A 17,500-nucleotide genomic window follows, 5' to 3' on the forward strand; every position below is an offset into this window, starting at 1 on the left:
AAAAAAAAAAGAAAATGACTCATTTAGACAAAGGGTCTGTAATTATTGGTAATCCAGCCTGCTGCTGCATCAGACAGACATCAGATTACAGACAGCTCCATTCGTCACTGTGCCGTCGTCGGCTTTATCATCGCTGTAGTCATCATCGCTTTCTCTCTACCCCCCCCCCTCTCTCTCTCTCTCTCTCTCTCTCTCTCTCTCTCTCTCTCTCTCCGTCTGTCTAATCCGGCGTCCAGTTGTTTCCGATGACGCCCCCATTGTTTCAACCCTCACCAAGGTCATTTGAGGTCACGGGTCACGGGGTAACCACTGCTCTAGAAAAACCCATATTTTACAATTTGGCCAGAAAACTCGTCCTTCAAATATCGATCGATTTAAGTGACCCTTATCTTGGAAGAAAAAAAAACAACAAAAAACTAAAATACAAAACAAAACAAAAAAAAAAAAAATACAACCCTCTCAAACCTGGAATTTCTCGAAGATGAAGGTCTTTTAAATCGATCGATATTTGAAGGTCGAATTTTCTGGCCAAATTTTTAAATAATATTGGTTTTTCCAGAGAATGCCAGTGCTAGCTGCCTTCAATGTCTGGTTTATAATCTAGTAATCTGTGCATGATTTATTAGCTCACAGACTCTCAACGAAACAAAGACAGCTCGTGCATTAAAAAAAAACTTGAGTAGTTATATAGCGCACTATCCAATAATCAAAACTCTTTGCAACGGGGATCGATCATAGCCAGCAGCAGCACTAAATATGTAGGACGAGACGTGACGCCTTTTAGGCGATATTACAATTTTTTATTATTTTTATTTTTTTTTAAATTTTCGACAGTGAATATGTTGTTATTGCCCATGTACTCATTTTACGACTGAGTACGGTGAGAGAATGTGAGTGAAGAGCCTTTTCCAAGGACTTAATTGTGTGCCGATCAGAGCGGGAATCGAGCCCAGGATACTCCAATTTGAGTTCGAGTGTCATCTCTGTCGGAAAAAAAAATAATATCGCCCAACAGGCGTCATGTTTTTTTTCTGCATGTTAAGTGTTGCTGTTGGCCAGGGACCCCCTTGTAAAGCGCTTTGAGAACTTTTAGTGGATATTGCGCTATATAAAAGCTCATGTTTGTATTTTTTAAAAACTTGCAAACCTTTTTAAAGTCAAAGGTAATTGCATCACCCATTGACTCAAACGATTCTTTTGAAAATCTGCTAGGTCATATAGATAGTATGAAGTTGACGTCACTCGGGTCTATGTTATTGTTTTTTGCTATCCGCGGTTATGAATAATTCTCACTACACTGTATTAACCAGACTATAATTTTCCTTCATTTACATACGATAATAATATTTCTGTACATTCCATTTCCACAGTATAGTAGTATAATGATTAATACAGATGCATGACTATTCGTAAGGGCCTGAAATTCCACGCAAATATTGTGGGTATTCCACTAGTGAATTATGGGCAAATAATTTGGTGATGAATATTATATCGATTAGGAAATGCATTTGACAACATTATCGTGACGAATAAAAGTGTCACAAGCCGATGATGTCAATTAACATATCGGATCAAAGAGCTTATCGATCTGTTTCAAGCTTGTTTGTCCAGAATTAGGGTTTTAGCTTGTTATGTGTTAAGTTGTTATGATAAAGTAATGGCAGCGGTGGTGGTGGTGGTGATGCTGATGGTGGTGGTGGTGGTGGTGATGGTGGTGATCATGACGTTGCTGCTACTGCAAATGACGATGAATATGATGATGATGGTGATGATGATGATGACGATGATGATGATGATGATGATGATGTGATGATAATGATAATGATGATGATGATGATAACCATAGTTGTCCTACTGACGAAGGCTAAGGACCGAAACGTCCTTTTATCTTCCTTATATCCCAGAGGTAGAAGAGCATCAGTCTCTCCCATCGATCATGTCATTACCTATTTAATCCACTTAATTCTCGATCCAATCACGATGTTATCATACCATTCGTTCACTTCAATTCTCAATCTATCCCCCCCCCCCCCCTCTCTCTCTCCCTCTCTCTCTCTCTCTCTCATCGATCATATATCTTTTCTCTCTCGATCCTATCACGTTATCTCCCAATTCTCAATACAACGCCCCACCTCCTTTTTTTTTTTCCTCCCCCCCCCCCCCCCCCCCCCCCCCCCCCCGTCCAACCATCTCATTTCAGGAATCAGTCACTAGTGTATTAATTGTGTAACCTTTTGTTCCCTGTCCTACTGGCGAAGGCTAAGGACCGAAACGTCCTTTTATCTTGCATATCTCTCTCTCTTTCTCTCTCTCTCGCTCTCTCTCTCTCTCTCTCTCATCGATCATTGCATAATGTATTTAATCCACTTAATTCTCGATCCTATCAGGATGTTACAATTTCATTCGTTCACTTCAATTAATTCTCGATCTATCCTGCCCCCCCCCCCTCTCTCTCTCTCTCTCTCTCTCTCTCTCTCTCTCTCTATCTATCTATCTCTCTCTCTCATCGATCATATATCTTTCTCTCTCGATCCTATCACGTTATCTCCCCAATCCCCAATTCACCCCCCCCCCCCCTTTTTTTTCCTCCGCCACCCCCCCCCCCTCCAACCATCTCATTTCAGGAATCAGTCACTAGTGTATTAATTGTGTAACCTTTTGTTCCCTGTCCTACTGGCGAAGGCTAAGGACCGAAACGTCCTTTTGTCTTGCATCTCTCTCTCTCTCTCTCTCTCTCTCTCTCTCTCTCTCTCTCTCTCTCGAATCGATCATTACATATAGTATTTAATCCACTTAATTCTCGATCCTATCAGGATGTTACAATTTCATTCGTTCACTTCAATTAATTCTCGATCTATCCTGCCCCCCCCCCCCTCTCTCTCTCTCTCTCTCTCTCTCTCTCTCTCTCTCTCTCTATCTATCTATCTCTCTCTCTCATCGATCATATATCTTTTCTCTCTCGATCCTATCACGTTATCTCCCAATTCTCAATTCAACCCCCCACCTCCTTTTTTTTCCTCCGCCACCCCCCCCCCCCCCCCAACCCATCTCATTTCAGGAATCAGTCACTAGTGTATTAATTGTGTAACCTTTTGTTCCCTGTCCTACTGGCGAAGGCTAAGGACCGAAACGTCCTTTTGTCTTGCATATCTCTCTCTCTCTCTCTCTCTCTCTCTCTCTCTCTCTCGAATCGATCATTACATATAGTATTTAATCCACTTAATTCTCGATCCTATCAGGATGTTACAATTTCATTCGTTCACTTCAATTAATTCTTGATCTATCCTGCCCCCCCCCCCCCCCCCCCCCCACTCTCTCTCTCTCTCTCTCTCTCTCTCTCTCTCTCTCTCATTTCAAGAGCCAGTCACTCGTAGCCGGTCGCGCCAACTCACCCCCACCCCCCCACCACCACTCACTAACGATTCCCTCTCCTACTGCCAAGTCTAGCGCCTGTCTGCTGCTTCCACTTCCAGTTTCCAGTCAGTCAGCCATTTACTAGGCTACTGGTCTCACTGACTATGAGAAATACGACGGGATTACAACACACTAGATACCACTCGCTTCGTCATCATCACCACCACCACCACCATCATCCTACCGGCGAGAAGCATTAGCAGCACATCGGCACAGACAAACGCGCGACTTAAATCACACAATCCCTACTTATTTCTTGTAATTTGTTATCCATCTCATTTTCTTTTTTTCACTGAGCTAAACCGATTTGTGAAGATAATATAATATCACACCACGGTTGTGTATTCGTATCTAGATCCGTCTATTATATAATATTGTTGCAAAGACAGTTGATAAAAATTATTTTGTCATTTTTTCATAACACAATAAATTTAGTCTGTGGTGTTTTTAAATTTAATTCCTGCAGTTAAATTTTGATTTCAAGAACTCAAGTCAGGTTATTGTATTGATTTGTCGTGATTTCGTTGGATTTGTAAATTTGATCAAAGCATACAGGTTGGTCTATGCATGCATTTAAGAAGAAAAAAAGTTATTTATATGTTATAATCCTAGCCTATTTATATGTTTGTTACCCTGAAATAAACCGTTACAGTTACATGAGAGTTCTTTCAGCCTGACCAACTAGCTACCCAAACCAGTATATAACTATGACGTTAGTGCCTTAGCAACGGTACGATGTCTCTTCTTGTAACAAATGGCGTGGCCATTGTCAGTGATAATGGGCGGCAATGATCTCAAAACTCTTGACTCCTGTGGTGCATCCTTGGGTAAGATGCGTTGAGAACATTAACCGACTCTACTCAGGTGTAAATGAATACCTTGGTATAGGCAATGAAGGGGAGTCAACATTTGTATTGCCTTTTTAACCGGCTGTATGTGCTTCATGGCTATGAAGAACAATTTAAATAATAAAACTATACTCTTACTCTGAAGCACAGACTGGAGAAGTGTGAATATTATTATTTGCTGGCATGTTACAAGAAGTACATTGTCACGAACCACAACGACATTGGAAATCCTCCGATTTGAAGTCCTCCGATTTCTATGGTCACGAATCCAAAAATCATAGTGACGATACTCGTTATATATATATATATATATATATATATATATATATATATATATATATATATATATATATTTTCTCTCTCTCTCTCTCTCTCTCTCTCTCTCTCTCTCTCTCTCTCTCTCTCTCTCTCTCTCTTAGGAGAATGTTTAAGAACCCCCCCTGCAAATTCCAAATTGTCATACATTTCCTCCACACGATACTTAATTTCTCTACACTTAATCGCATAACTAATAAGTAGCTATCTACATACCATACATATGTATTTTGTGTGCAGTAAAACAAGTTTTACATAACAGCATAAAGATCTTTTATATATATATATATATATATATATATATATATATATATATATATATATATATATATATATATATAAAAACAAAGATGTTTTTCAAACTTTGTGATGTACAAAACAAATCTGAACAAAAAGAGGATATGTTCATTGTATCGTGACGAATGTGACTATTTATTTCCTATAATTCGTAAGGACCATTTTTCTGGCCCAAAGTGTAAACATTTGTTTTTCCAAAGTTACGGCAGTACACTGAAGGTATTTATTTTGAATGAATCATTATAACTGAAACTAAAAAAATCCGGTTTTGAATATCAAAGTTGCATTCCAAACTCATCTCACAAACAAGATTACGTTCGCTTGCCCAAAGCTTGAGTTTTAACAATTCGCATAGAATTCCAAGAACTGTGTCTGGAAACTATTCAAAATTAAATCTTTGTTTTTTTTTTAAGTTTAAGCGCCGTAGTTCATACCCATTGCAACTGTGAGCAGACAGTAACACAAGATTGCTACCCTTTGGACAGGACGCCGGTCTATCGCATATGGTTCACATTTTGCCAGATATTATACATAGCTAAGCAATCACTGTTTAGTGGATAAAGGAATAAAAAAATAAACAATATTTAAAAAAAAACATCCCCTCTTGATACTGGTCTCACTGTATTGCAAGTATGCGGCTATGTGGTCTTGTGGTATGACACTCGCTTTCGGATCGGAAGGTCCTGGGTTCGAGCTTCGCGCTTGGTGCATAGTTGAGTCCTTGGAAAAGGCTCTTTACTCACATTCTCTCACCTTACTCAGGTGTAAAATGAGTACATGGCCGTTAACAGCGTTGTCTTTGTCCGAAAAATTGTAATATCGCCTAACAGTCGTCATGTCCCGTCCTACATGTTAAATGTTGCTGTTGACCAGGGACCCCCTGTAAAGCGCTTTGAGCACATTTAGTGGATATTGCGCTATATAAAGCGCAAATTTAAGCTCAAGCCCGCTACTAAGTGAGCTATCTAGACACCCTAAATATACTAGATATATCTAGGAATGTTTTGCATAGGGGCATGTTTACGGTATAGAAATTCTTATTGACAAAAAAAACAAAACAAACCCAAACCAAAACAGAAACACTCCAGCTCTTATTCAGAATAGCAGTTTGCTGTTATCATAACGATAATCTATCTATTTTTCGTATATATATTATAATGCATTCGTAAATCGTATCAAAATAAATTTGCGTTACGATTGTGCTTCAAGTGGTGCAATGCATTTGTTGTCTGACACAATGAGCTTTTCAGCTGCGGATAATTACATATTGTAATTATTATAATTTCTAAACACACAGACATACACACGCACACATTCACACACATTATTCTATTACACACACAGTGGGTCACACACATTATCTATCTATCGATATATATATAATATATATATATATATATATATATATATATATATATATATATATATATATATATATATATATATATATATTATATGCCTTTCACTGATAAAACATTTTTTTTGTGACTTAGCCAGAAAGTTTGTTTTACTTTACAGAAAATATTTACTTACATGTTATATCAACATATTAAGATACTCCTCAATTTGTCAAGTGTTAGAATTGTAGGAAGTCTTGGGTTTAGTTATCATGACATTTTGATACGTAAGAAACACCATCTTAATCTGTTGATATATTAAATAAGAGTTGAGTTTGTTAGGCTTAACTCTCTCCTTACCAGCCGTTTTCAGGATTTTCCCCAAAACCTCACGCCCAAGTAACACAAAAATATATTTTTTATCACTGAAACACAATAGCAGTAAAGTTATTCCGATGCATAACTTATTTAGCAAAACATGCTCGACAACACACCGTTCATTTTCTTTAAATTTTATGATGTACAAAAGACATTTGAATGAGAAAAATGTTGGTTGTATCGTAACGAATGTGTCGAATTTTCCTATTGTTGGTGTTAAAGGAAAAAAACAAAATTATTTTGACAAAGTGTCATAGTAAACAAAGCTCCATCTATCGTGACACTGTGACACTATCGAGAAGGCAACGATGCGATTAACCTTACACAAGTCGTGGAGACAAGATTATGTCTTTCAAATCAAAAGATTTGACATGTTTTGCAAAATAAGTTATCCATCGGAATAACTTTACTTCTAGATAGACGTCTATTATATTTCAGTGATAAAAATATATATTTTTGTGTTACTTGGGCGTGAGGTTTTGGGGAAAATCCTGAAAATGGCTGGTAAGAAAAGATTAAACCCAACAAACTCAACTCTTACTTAATATATCGACAGATTAAGATGGTGGCTTCTTACGTATCAAAATGTTATAATAACTAAACCCAAGACTTCGTACAACAGTAACACTTGACAAATTGGGGATTATCTTAATAAGTTGATATAACATGTAAGTAACAATTTGTTTACTTTTTGTTTCTATAACTGCAAAGGGGTGAGATGATGGAGTGGTTAACTTTTTCCTTACCCATGATTTTCAGTATTTTCCCAACATGGCAGTTGGTGAAGTTTACCCAGCAGAAAATTTGATTTTTAAACTCAAACAAGAAACTTTCTACAAAATAACTTTATGTTCTTAGTCATTTAACAAAGATCATACTTCAAAGTTTGTGATGTACAAAATAAATCTGAATGAGAAAAAAAAAAGTATATTGTGTCGTAACAAATAGGACGATTTTGCTGTAAGTGGTAAGGAGGGGGGTTAAGCTAAGGCATAGCCCTGTGACCCGTAATGTCCCGGGTTTGAGTCTACCTTCATGCATATTCTTTCTCTCTTTCTCTCTCTCTCTCTCCTCTCTCTCTCTCTCTCTCTCTCCTCTCTCTCTCTCTCTCTCTCTCTCTCTCTCTCTCTCTTTCCATTCAACCCACCAACCCACTCAGTATATCTTATCTTATTCATATTGGTTTTTTTTTTCACCTTATTATTAACCTAATAGTCTTTGTCATTAACCTCACCCCCGATTGCTCACTTTTAACAACTAGGGTGATTTCTATTGACATCATACGTTTCTTCTTTCTCCGTTTCTCAGAGGACGAGAGACGCATGCGCACAACCAACATGACGTTCTCTCTCTAATAACTTTTCCGCCGGTGACGTCACAGACTATGGGTGACGTCCATGCAAGGGACGCTACTCTTCCGCTAATCTCATTCCCTATACATCTAACGTTTTCACAATAAAACAATAAGGAATTACAGCAATGCCGCCTTGAATGTAAATCTGACAACTGTTACCCCCAAGTATCTACTCATTTTAGAATGTGAATAAAAAGCTTTTTCCAAGGATCAAATTTTAAGGGGCTACAGAAGTCGAACCTGGGACTTACGTGCCATTGCATTAGACCTTTAAAAATCGATTTAAATATAATTTTACAATGCTATTTTGCATAGTATGTATTATATTTGTGAAGGCCGGTTGGGTTGGTGGGTTGAATGGAGAAAGACACACACACACACACACACACACACACACACACACACAGAGAGAGAGAGAGAGAGAGAGAGAGAGAGAGAGAGAGGGGGGGGGTTGATATCAAAAGATTCTTATACATAATATCGTATCTGTTTTTAACCGTAACCTATAACCTACTTTGTGTTTTGTATTTGTTGTGTGTGCGTATGTGTATTTGTGTGTGTGTGTGTGTGTGAGAGAGAGAGAGAGAGAGAGAGAGAGGGAGAGAGAGAGAGAAAGAGAGAGAGATAGATAGATAGATAGATAGATGATAGATTGTGTGTCCGTGTGTGTGTTTGTGTGTGTGTGTGAGAGAGATAGATAGATAGATAGAGAGAGATAGAGGGAGTGATAGATAGATAGATAGATAGATAGATAGATAGATTGATAGATAGATAGATAGATAGATAGATAGATAGATAGATAGATAGATAGATAGATAGATAGATAGATAGATAGATAGATAGATAGATAGATAGATAGATAGAGAGAGAGAGAGAGAGAGAGAGAGAGTAGATAGATGAGATAGAAATAGAAGATAGATAGATAGATAGATAGATAGATAGATAGATAGATAGATAGATAGATAAGATAGATAGATAGATAGATAGATAGATAGATATAGATAGATAGATAGATAGATAGATAGATAGATAGATAGATAGATAGATAGATAGATAGATAGATAGATAGATAGATAATAGATAGATAGATAGATAGATAGATAGATAGATAGATAGATAGATAGATAGATAGATAGATAATAGATAGATAGATAGATAGATAGATAGATAGATAGATAGATAGATAGATAGATAGATAGATAGATAGATAGATAGATAGATAGATAGATAGATAGATATGATAGATGATAGATAGATAGATAGATAGATAGATAAGATAGATAGATGATAGATAGAGAGAGAGAGAGAGAGATAGATAGATAGATAGATAGATAGATAGATAGATAGATAGATAGGAGAGAAAGATAGAAGATAGATGAGAGAGAAGAGAGAGAGAGAGAGAGAGAGAGAGAGAGAGAGAGAGAGAGAGAGAGAGAGAGAGAGAGAGAGAGAGAGAGAGAAAGTTGTGGTGCGTCTTTGTGCATGTGTGTATTAATTTTAGGTTAATGTCTGTGCATAATTGTGTGCATTCATAAAAGTATGTGTTAATGATATCACAGACATTTCCACACACTGTAGATTATTTACTCTGTCTACACACATCAATTCAATTCAATTGTGTAGTGGTGTGTAATTGGCGCCTGGATCGTAATTAACTCCCTTTGAATTTGGAAACATGTGGCTGGTGAAGTGGATGCTCTCTCAACAATTACGATTTAAAAAAAAAAAAATAAATTGAAATTAAAGATAAAAAATAAATAATGAAAATGAAAATCACAATTATGTTTTATTGTTGTAGTGATGATGATAGTGGTGGCTATGATGGTGATGATGATGCTGATGATGGTGATGATGATGATGTTGAGGATGATGATGATGTTGAGGATGATGATGTTGTTAATGATTATGATGATGATGGTGGTGTTGGTGGAGATGGTGATAATGATGATGATGATGATGATGATGATGATGATGATGATGATGATGATGATGATGATGATGATGATGGTGATCGCGGTGATGGTGGTGGTGGTGGTTGTGATGATGATAATTATGATGATAAATATGATTTTGTTACCTGCTGCTAAAAAATATTAATGAAGATAGCAATGAAAGATAATTTAATTAGATCAGGATGATAATAATGATTATAAGAATAAAAGGAGATAGGCATAGATCTATATTATAAGAGAGGTAGATAGACTCAACTAACAGATGGAAAGGCTTATAAATAGATAGATGGATAATTAGAGAGGTGAACGAGAGAGAGAGAGAGAGAGAGAGAGAGAGAGAGAGAGAGGCCCATAGAGATAGATGGATAGATAAGGACAGATAGAGAGACCAACGTATAGTCACATATAGAATGTGATTGATAAAATAAAATAGATAGAAGGGAGAGAAAGAAAGAGAAGAGAGAGAGAGAGAGAGAGAGAGAGAGAGAGAGAGAGAGAGAGAGAGAGAGAGTTGAGAAAAAAAAAGAGAGAGAGAGAGAGAGAGTTGAGAAAAAAAAAGAGAGAGAGAGAGTTGAGAAAAAAAAAAGAGAGAGAGAGAGAGAGAGAGTTGAGAAAAAAAAAGAGAGAGAGAGAGAGAGAGCGAGAGAGAGAGAGAGAGAGAGAGAGAGAGAGAGAGAGAAGAGAAGAGAGACGGAGAACATTATTCATTTTGTTCATTCAATCACTGACTCATCATCCCCAAGAGTTTTTTCTAACACAAGATTAATGTTGTTTGCCTTTTTTCTGCCCCACAGATCATCCCCTCAGTGCCAGCTATTCACTACACTAGACCAGTTTGACATTCATACATTTTTCTGGAGTTTTTGTTTCTCTTTCTGATTCACGGTGACTCATTCGATCGGAGTTTGTTGTGTACGTTTGGGAACTACCATTGGCAGGTTCGTACACTGTTTTAAAAACATTTTCTATTTTATTATTTATTTTCGTTTCTCTCTTCTTATTTTTTGTTGTCAATCGTTTCCCTCTCCTTTTTTCCCCTTTTTTGTGTTCTTCCTCGCTCTTCTTTTATGATTATAGTTACCGCTTTCATTCAAGTTCTCTCCGTTTTCTTTCATTCTTATGCCCCCCCCCCCCCCTCCTTTTTCCTATCAGCATTACTTATTATTGATCTCTGCATCCCTTTCTTTACTAATTTCAATCTTTCATTATCTCTTTCCTTCTCTCTATCGTACTGCAATCACTTATACCAACACCACCAACACCATAACTGCAGCTACTACAACCATAACTGTTGTTGCTACTCTACTACTACTACTACTACTACTACTACTACTACTACTACTACTACTACTACACTACTACTACTACTACTACTACACTACTACTACTTACTACATCACTACTATTACTACTATCTACTACTACTACTACTACTACTACTACTACTACTACTACTACACTACTACTACTACTACTACTACTACTACTACTACTACTACTACTACTACTACTACTACTACTACTACTACTACTACTACTACTACTACTACTACTACTACTACTACTACTACTACTTACTAACTACTACTACTACTAACTACTACTACTACTACTACCACTACCACCACACCCCCACCCACCACACTACTACTACTACACTACTACTACTACTACTCTACTCACTACTACTACTACTGCTACTACTACTACTACTACTTCTACTACTACTACTACTACTACTACTACTACTACTACTACTACTACTACTACCACTACTACTATCACCACAACTACTACCACTACCACTACCACTACCACCACCGCCACCACCATTACCAAGACCATCATTATATCGACCCATTACGTCATCCGCATACCTATAGTATCCCAACAAAAGCCAACGTGATATCTGTATGACCCCCCCCCCCCCCCTTCCCACCCCCGCTCCCACCCACCGTGACTCATCCATCTAGTTAACTGGACAAGACAGTTGCTCTGGGATCGTTAAGGGGGAAATCATAGCGTATCACATGAGTACGATGTATTATCATGGGTTTGATATGTAATATCACGTAGTTTGTGGTTCGCATTGGTTTATGTAGTAGTGATTTATAGAAGGGACAGGAGTATGGGTGTATGGATGGATTGATGGATGGATGGATGGATAGATAGATACATGGATGGATGGATGGATGACTGGATGGATGGATGGATACATGGTTGGATGGATACATGGTTGGATGGATGAATTGGTTTAGTGGGAATGGAATGATGATTGGATGGGTGAGTATATATGCATTGATATATGGATGGATAGATGAATGGATGGGTGGGTTTTGTGGATGGATCATGTATGTTTGGATGGATGGGTGAGTGGATGGATGGAGGATGGATGGGTGCATGGGTGAATGGATGGATGGATGGATGGATGGATTGATGGATGGGTGGTTGGATGGATGGATGTGTGCATGGGTGAATGGATGGATGGATGAATAGATGGATGAATAGATGGATGGATGGATGGACGAATGATTGGTGGGTGGTTGGATGGATGGATAGATTATGGGTTGATGGTGGGTGGATGTATAGATGGATGAATAGATGGATGGATGGATGGATGGATGGATGGAGGGACGGGTGGATGGGTGGGTTGTGGGATGGATGGATGGATGGATAATGGATTGATGAAAAGATTGATAAATAGATTGATAAATGGACGAAAGGTTACATGGACAGAAAAAGCACAATGTCTCAATGTAATAATATGTGAATCTTTCTGGTTCCAAATAGATCAGTTCGAAACGAGAATATAACGATGGAGACAAAAAAAAAAAAGAAAAGAAAAAAAAAGAAAAGTGATTAAACCCCCCCCCCCCCCCCCCCAAAAAAAAAAAAAAAAAAAAAAAAAAAAAACTAACGGTAGGGGAAAAATGCGTGCGAGTATGCAGGAGAGAAACCAGAAAACTTCATTAGAACGTTACATAACGTTCCACTCGTGAGGCTAATGGCAACGGAAAACGACACGGGCTGAGTGTGTAACAGTTGTGGCTAATGTTCTTTTAACCAGTAACACGGGAAAGGTTTTGATAGAAAAAATAAAATAAAATAAACCAAATAATTCTAAAAAAAAAATAGATATAAAAAAGCAACAGATAAAGAAAGAGACAGCAGAAGACATCTAAAAACGAAACAAAAATTATAACTTTAAAAAACAAACAAACAGACAAGAAACAAAATAACAACCTTTCCCCCCCCCCCTCCCAAAGAAAGAAACAAACAAAAAACAAAAAAAAACAAAAAATAAAATAAAACAAACCAAAAAAAAAAATTTTAAAAAGTAAACACACAAAAAATAAAACCCAACAAAAAAACAAACCCAAACAAACATACACAGTAATTGACTGACCTTTGTAGTCTCAATTTCAACTCACATTTTGGACATTATCATAATATATCTATATTATATGTCCACGTGACAGATTAAGATTAAGGAGTAGGCACTGCTGTGAGATAAAGAACTGAACAAGTGTGGATGGAGGTCCCAGACAAAGCAAGAAAGAAAAATACAAGAAAAAAACCCATCCCAAAAATCATTCTACCTCGACTGGGGATCGAACCTCAGACCTTCTGTTTATCGGTCAGATCGTGCTACTACTACTACTACTACTACTACTACTACTACTACTACTACTACTACTACTACTACTACTACTACTACCACTACTACTACTACTACTAGATCTGAACAAGTGTAGATATATGAAAGGTGCCAAAGCAAGAAATAAAAATACAAGAAAAAAAGAAGAAAAAACCATCCCAAAAAATCGGTCATGACAGAAAAAGTTTACATCCTCGGACAATGCGGGATAATGGTATTTTACTGTACATCGTATTTCTGATTTACTCAATCTCAGTATTGCTTGTATTCTATAATATGCTACCAGCAGCTTCCCTAACTCCCTCCCCCCCCTCCCCCCACACACACCCCTCTTATTATTACTACTGTTTAGTGACCTAATAATGGCAATAATAATGATAATATTACCTACATATTATTCAGGAATGCTAATCACAGAGAAATAATTGTAACTATGGTTATTCGGAGGTGTAAGAGTTGGGTGGGGTAGGGTGGCTGTCACGGTGATGGGGGTGTTGTGTCAAAGGTCATGACACAACAAAAATGTTCAATTATTCTGAAAAAAGTACTGCGATACAACTAAATTTTAAAAAAGCTTTTATATAGAGCAATGTTCACTAAACTTGCTTAAAACGCTTTACAAGGTATCCCTAGCAAACACTTTAACATGTAGAACGAGGCATGACGTCTGTTAGGCGATGTTATATATTTCTTTCTCCCGACATACACAAGAACGTTCTTTACGGCCATGTACTAATAATATTTTATACATCTGAGTACGGTGAGAGAAAGTGAGTAAAGAGCAGAGCCTCTTCCAAGGACTTAAATATTATTGGTCTCTCAGAGCTGGAATCGGAACACAGAACACAGGACCGTCCGATCCGAAGAAGGAGATTGTCATACTACGAGCAAATAGCCAGTTATATTATTGTTGTATACACGTTATTTTGATTACTTATTTGTGTCAGGGCATGACATTATCCGTCGGAAGGTGAAAATTTTAGATTTGCATTTTTTTAAATATGTATTTTTTTTTCATTTTCTGAAAGAATGTGCCCCCCAGAGTATTTTAATCTTTATTTGAAGTAAATCGGGTGATTTTTCATGAAGTTATGGTAGATGTTTGGGAAAGGTATCCAGCAACTTTTTCTCAAATTTCATGGTTTTTCAACTTGACTAGCTGTAAAAAATATTTCGAAGTGAAATTAAACTTTGCTATTTCCCGAACATGTACACAAGAGGTTGATTTAATCATTTATGACAAGAACTTATTTTTTACAATAATTGACCTTCTAACTAAACTTGACAAGATCTCAGTTCAAACCTTTCACCATCCGACTGATTATGTCACTCACTGTAACATTTATTGAATGATGTAAAACACTACAACTACTGTGTCATATTTCATGACAACACGTTACTACACACATTTCGTCATAAGGATTATCTTTCACTTTTAATTTTGTTGTCGCACTTTTCCAATGCTTTCTCTTTGAATGAATGAATGAATGAATGAATGAATGAATGAATGAATGAATGAATGAATGAATGAATTTATATAGCGCCTAGATCCACAATGTGCTCAGAGGCGCTTTACAATGCAAATAAAACACAACAATAAATTGATAATTTAAGCATAAAATCTATCATATTATATATATTCTCTTTCTAAGAGATTTCTATCTTCCATCTTGTTCATTTCCCTAATGTTACCTATATTATGTATATATACATGTCTCTCTCCCTCTCTCTCTCTCTCTCTCTCTCTCTCTCTCTCTCTCTCTCTCTCTCTCCCTCGCTCTACTCCCCCCCCCCCCTTTCACACTTTCCTCTTGCATTCATTTTCAACACCAATAAATAGTATGAATGGATTTTCAGATCTAATTTCCAATATATCCTTTCATTACACACATAATTTATCGTGTGTTGGCACAACAGAAGAATTGTTCAATGATATGAACACTCACACACAATCACACTCTCAATAAAATAAAACAAAGCAAAAAACAAAACAAACAAAAGACAAAAAACAACAAAAACAAAGCAAACAACAAACACAAAAGTATCACTGTGTTGATAACACACACACACACACACACACACACACACACACCCGCACGCGTGCACTCAAAATACACAGTATTAGTGTGTTGTCAAAACACACACACATACACACTCACACACACACACGCACACACACACACACACACACACACACACATGGAGGCCCGGTTCCAGACAAAGGGATAGAGGGATACGTCTGCAGTCGGCATGTCATGAAAAAAATCGATCGAACCCGCGTCTCCGTGTCTGTGAACTTTAACTCTACCTGGGTGACGGTGACCGTGATCGGAGGAGAGGCTTATTAAAAATCGAATAATATAGCTGGGATGGGACAGTGTTGGAAACTCTATTATTCCACCCTCTCCCTAATAAATAGTAACGCGTATTAATATCATGTTTACAATCATAATTTGTGACTTCGGATTTTTCAAGCATTGAATTTCACTCAAGTTAGACTTTAAAAAAAAAGAAGTAGGATATCATTTAAATATTTAACTAGATATTTCTAGTCTAGAAATCTTTCTCAAAAAAATATATTTTTTGGTTTAATAGTTTGTGACGTCAGATTATCAAGTGTAAATTTCACTAAAAATCTGAGATTCTTTTAAAAGAAGTATTATTTGAATGTTTTTGGATATATCTCTATAACTCACAGATGACGAAATCAGAATCGATTGAGGGGTAGAATAAACGATTTCTTACACTCATGCGTTTTGGAGTTCGAACTTTGTTCCCAACGCGTACTCTTAAGCTGGTGCATGCAGCGGTTGGGAACACGACCGGAATTCCAAAAAGCAGGAGAGTAAGAATCTTATAATATCGTTCTACACTTCCCCATAAATATTAACGCGTAATGATATCAAATCAAGTTTACAATAATAATTTGTGACTTCAGATTTACAAGCATTAACCCTCTCCTTACCAACTATAGTGAAATCGTAACATTCGTTACGATACAACCAACATCTTTCTTATTCAAATTTCTCTTGTACATCATACAATTTAAAGAAAATGAACAGTGTGTTGTAGAGCATGTTTTACTAAAGAAATTATTTATCACTAGAACTTCCTGCTATTGTGTTGGAGTGATAAAAAATATATTTATGTGTTAGTTGGGTGTGAAGTTCTGGGGGAAAATCCTGAAAATGGCTGGTAAGGAGAGAGTTAACGCACTCAACCCTAACACCGACTATATCCGTAGTTTACCCGGCTTACTTTTACCCCATGCCTGTTTATTACATTTTTCTGAGACAAATTATAGGCGTATCTAGTATCAAAGCTAATGTCTTTAGTTTTTGCATGTTAATTATAGTTGCATAAAACTATATATGTACATGTTCATTTTAATACATTTTTTTCCAATTTTGAAAATTAGCAAAAGTCTCTAGGATTGAGGGAGTTAAACCTCACTCAAGTTAGATTTTTTAAAAAAAAATAGAACCAGGATATCATTTTAGTATTTAACTAGATATTTCTGGTCTAGAAATCTTTCTCAAAACATATTTTATTCTGGTGGTGGCCCCAAAAGTATGGAATGAATTAGATAAAGATACTTGAAAAAAAAAAAACGCCCCCCCCCCCCAGGTTCGTAATGTTAAAAACATATTTATAATTTGGCAGGCTTTTGAGTAGTAAAAGTATTTGTCTTTTGAGTGACCTATTCTGTTTGTGTAGCGCCTTGGAGCACATTTCCTCTCTCTCTCTTTCTCTCTCTCTCTCTCTCTCTCTCTCTCTCCCTCCCCCCTCTCTCTCTCGCTCTCTCTCTCTCTCTCCCTCCCTCCCTATATATATATATATATATATATATATATATATATATATATATATATATATATATATATATATATATATATATATTAATCACATCGCATTTCTCGAATCCTGGAGCCTCATTATTTTTTTTC

The 17,500-nt window shown here is 36.8% G+C and overlaps 1 protein-coding gene across 16 annotated transcripts in view; it reads left to right on the forward strand.

The window, feature by feature from the left end:
* The window catches only part of LOC144958343 (uncharacterized), a 280,562-nt gene that overhangs the window by 71,201 nt on the left and 191,861 nt on the right, over window positions 1-17,500 (forward strand). For 10 of the 16 annotated variants that reach the window (XM_078890263.1, XM_078890273.1, XM_078890272.1 and 7 more), the window contains exons 1-2: window positions 3,415-3,969; window positions 10,690-10,833. The gene's annotated coding sequence lies outside the window, so the exon portion shown is untranslated. Of the gene's footprint in view, window positions 1-3,414; window positions 3,970-6,863; window positions 7,258-10,689; window positions 10,834-17,500 lie in introns of those variants that run through there. The other 6 variants (XM_078890268.1, XM_078890267.1, XM_078890266.1 and 3 more) reach the window with 3 other exon arrangements.

Source organism: Berghia stephanieae, chromosome 12 (assembly GCF_034508935.2).
Source record: "Berghia stephanieae isolate SIO BIC M18660-M18661 chromosome 12, UCSD_Bste_1.3, whole genome shotgun sequence".
Lineage (NCBI taxonomy): Eukaryota > Metazoa > Mollusca > Gastropoda > Nudibranchia > Aeolidiidae > Berghia > Berghia stephanieae.